Raw genomic sequence first — 4,008 nt, 5'->3', positions numbered from 1 at the left:
GCACATCTGCTGACAGTCTACATTTGGTCTGGAGAAAGTAGTGGTAGGAGGCTGCAGGTTTTGCCCAGAGAATTTCTGTTTAAAGGGAAATGCAATCAAGACCACCAACCCTTTCTTGTAAAGCTTTTAATATAAAATAACTTCATAGCAACTTCTGAACTCTTTTCTAAGATTTAAGATTCAATTTGGACATTGCTTTCCACTAACCAGTTAGGCTTTCAAGTAGGTTAAAAGCTACAACAAACATATTGTACCGAATAACATTAGCAATTACAGTGAGAACTTGGTACGAAGTTAAACACAAGTTTAGTGCTAAGAAGCTGTGCTTAAAACTATTTCAAAAACCATCCCCATAGCCAGCAGGAAGGCTCTCATTGTATCAAGTCCTCAAGCAAGGAATCAGCAGACAACAGTTCCTTATAATTTTACACTAAAATACTCATTTCAAGAAATAATTTATAATTTGTTAATAAAAAGCAGGTCTCCTTTCACTTAAAAAAATAACAGTTTGTATAAGCACTTATAATTTTTTTCACTGCTGTAGTCATCTCTGTTTTGAAATACTGCCAATTTCAATTGTCTTTCCACGTGCTTTCCTTCCTACCCCCTTAGAGAAAAAGTTATATTGGACTGTAGCTTTGTTCTTGGCTTACAGTCTCAAGAAATGGGACACTATAATTCACTGTGAAGCAAATAAAAAACCTGTTTTGCTTTTAGTTCTAAAAATTTCCATTTTCTCAATTACTTTTTCTCCAGAAATTCTGCTATAACCTTTTTAAAAATTCTATCTCCTGCCCTGTCAAGCAGTAAAAACCTCAGAACAAGCCCAGGTATCCCAAAAACAAAGGCATCAAAACTAGACAGCCTAACACGTAATGCAATCTAAACCTTTCCATCAAAACCCTTCCTAATCTAATCTAAACCCTCCATCATGACACAGATGCCTGGCTACAACCACAGGATGCCCTGTCATTCCACATTCCTCCACGTTTCTAACCTTGCCTGTTTCCTCACCTGACCACTGCCACAAACTCCAGCACACACCCATGAGCCATCACCTTATTTCACAATCACCTGCTCTTTCACTTGGCCATACTGAGCAATCAGAACCAAAGCAGTAGCTCAACCCACAAAGCAAGAATTTGGTTTATATCACAGCAGCAGCCAGGGCAACCTTGCTAAAATCAATTAATCACTGCAACCACCTGCAATACTGAACGGTTAAACAGAAAAATGCCCAGACTACCTTTGTGCACTGCCAGTCAAGATTTTTACCTAGAGACATGAAGGTGAACACTACATACATAGTTTTATGGAGGGCAAAGCACTTGAAATTACTAACAGAAGCATTATTTAAGCAATGAGGAAAAAAGTGTAATTTGGTACCAAAGTGACATTAGCAATTAATGCAAAGGGGAACAGAACTAGAGTACTGGAACAATGTTCTTTCGTGAATTAGGAGACAGATTATGCTACTCAAGGTCTTTCATATATCAATGGAGATAATATTTAGCTATAAGAAATATCACCAAATTCTGAGCTAAAAGGCATTCACCTAGATAGAAGTACCTTCACAGTAATGTTAAGAGTCATTAAAAAGCTACTAATACTGAAATTGTTGGAATATGATGATCAACTACTCATAGAAACAGCCATAATCCAACATATTAAATGAGAAAGGATTTTGCAGAATGAACATCATCAAAATGTGAACATTTACAACAAATTTTTAGAATTTTTACAGTTCTTACATTTTCTTTACTCAAACCAGCATGAAGATGTTTTACAGTAGCTTCTGATAATAGCATTTACAGTTCATACTGAAAGGCTCCAATACATTTTGCATTGACCAAACAAAATTATTTGCAGCAATAAGTTTAAGCTGAGGAGGCAACTGGATGAGAGCAAAAAATAAAACCTGACTTAGTGGTAAAATCACTGTGTGGGCACATAACCATATCCTGATAATGCCGAGCAAGCTACATGAAAATTGCTTATCTGCTCAGTTTCAGATGATGTGCACTGAGATGAGGTTACCTCTGAGGGATGTTTCTGTGCACTTTCCAGGCACTTTATAAAGTGATATAAAAGCACTCTCACAGACAAAGCACTGGCAGGTTTCTTTTATCCACATGTGTGATTTTCAATGATTTTCCATTAAGATCTACTCAGTCCTATGACAATAAACACATTTAAAGCCACGATCGACATCATGACCCTTTAAATGGATTTTCTCAGCATCTTGTGGCTCTAGTGCTACATTTCACACATTCAGAAATGCTGTTTTCTCTCAGAACCCAGCTTTAAGGCACAAGCATCTTCCATAGGGTGAGTTGAGCCTATAGATCCAGGTTTCAACTGGATTTTCAACTGATTTTCGTATGATGTTTACACCTTGATTGAGCTTTAGGGGTTTTTAATTTCTGCAGCAAATGTCTGGGTTCTAACACAGGAAACATGACAGATGCTAAGAGGCATAAACTGGGTTTATCTGCCCTTCCTCTTGGAATATGGAAGAGAAGTCAGCACTCCAGGGTTCCTCAAGCTGAAAATAAGCTGCTACTTCTCCAAATGAGGTGTTCATTTCACAGGAGTGAGATGCATGAGGATTATGCTTGGGCTCATGTCACAACAGCAAGGACTCTTATTTTAAGGCACCTGAGACACATGCAACAAAAGAGCAATTTTTTGCAAGATTTTCTTTGTTTTCATTCTTTTCATCTCCAAAGCTCATTTTTACCTTGGTCCATTTTAGGGCAGCCTGAAATTTGACATGCCATGTCAGTTTCACAGATCTGAGCCAGGTGTTTCCTGATCTTACTTTTGATCCAGCTTGTGAAATGGCAGAGCTTGCACCTATGTATCTCCACCAGAAATATTTCCACCAGACCAGGCAATCTGGGCTTCAAAATCCTCAAGCAAAGTAGCATACAGCTGGGATGTTGTGATGTCCTCGTGGTGATGTGTGGGTTCATTGACAGAACACATGGATATTTGTAGTTAAATCTGTTAATTTTCCAGAGGTGCAGTTCGTTAGAACATGGAGCTTGGTAACACCAAGGTGGTGGATGCAATCCCTGTACTGGACATTTACTTAAGAGCTGGACTCGAGGATCCTTGTGGATCCCTTCCAACTCAGTATAATCTGTGAATCTGTGAGAAGACAATAATAAAATCCACTTCATGATTTCGAGAGTCTTATCTACAGTCTGGGAAGCAACGACATCCAGATTCAGATTCCAGCCCTGGGGATGTCTGCAGATTTTACAACTATCTCAAAGAAGTGGGGGTCCTGCATGAGAAAAATGCCATAAATGACTGCTCAAATCACCTGCTGAAATTAAAAACGAAATACGGGTTAGCAATATTACGTCATTTCTATGCTAAGTTTATAACAGCTCCTGTTACGAGACAGGCAGCAGTGATCTTAAATCTAATACTTATTTTAAAAGGCGAGAATGCTGTGAGAAACCTGCGCCCTCCTTCCAGCCCAGGAGCCACCACCGGAGCGCACCCAGACACAGGGCCGAACCCCAGCGACCCCCTCCCTCAGCCCGGCACAGCCAGGCCGAGCCGGGAAAGGCAAATTAAGCGGAGCGACGTCTTTCAACAGGACCACAGCATTACAGAACGGCTTGGGTTGGAAAGGACCTTAAAACTGACCCAGTTCCAACCCCCTGCCATGCGCAGGGATACTCTTCCACGGGACCAGGCTGCTCCGAACGCTCCCAAGGATGGGGCATCCACAGCTTCTCTAGGAAACGTGTTCCTCTGTCTCAGGGCCCTCACGGTGAAAAGGTCGCTCCCAATACCTCATCCAACCCCACTGATTCCCAGCCGCATCCCTTCCCGATCCCTTCCCGCCGCCGCCACCCTGAGGCGGGAGGGCGGGGGGGCGGGGCCTGCGCCGCGCTCCGGGCCCCGTGCGCGGGGTTCGCTCTCGGCCCCGCGCGCGGGGTTCACTTCCGGCCCCGCGTCTCCCCCCGCCCCCTCCCAGCGGCGGCGGCG

This window comes from Molothrus ater, chromosome 1, assembly GCF_012460135.2.
Source record: "Molothrus ater isolate BHLD 08-10-18 breed brown headed cowbird chromosome 1, BPBGC_Mater_1.1, whole genome shotgun sequence".
In the NCBI taxonomy this organism is placed as follows: domain Eukaryota; kingdom Metazoa; phylum Chordata; class Aves; order Passeriformes; family Icteridae; genus Molothrus; species Molothrus ater.
Note: the sequence above shows the minus strand (reverse complement) of the source record.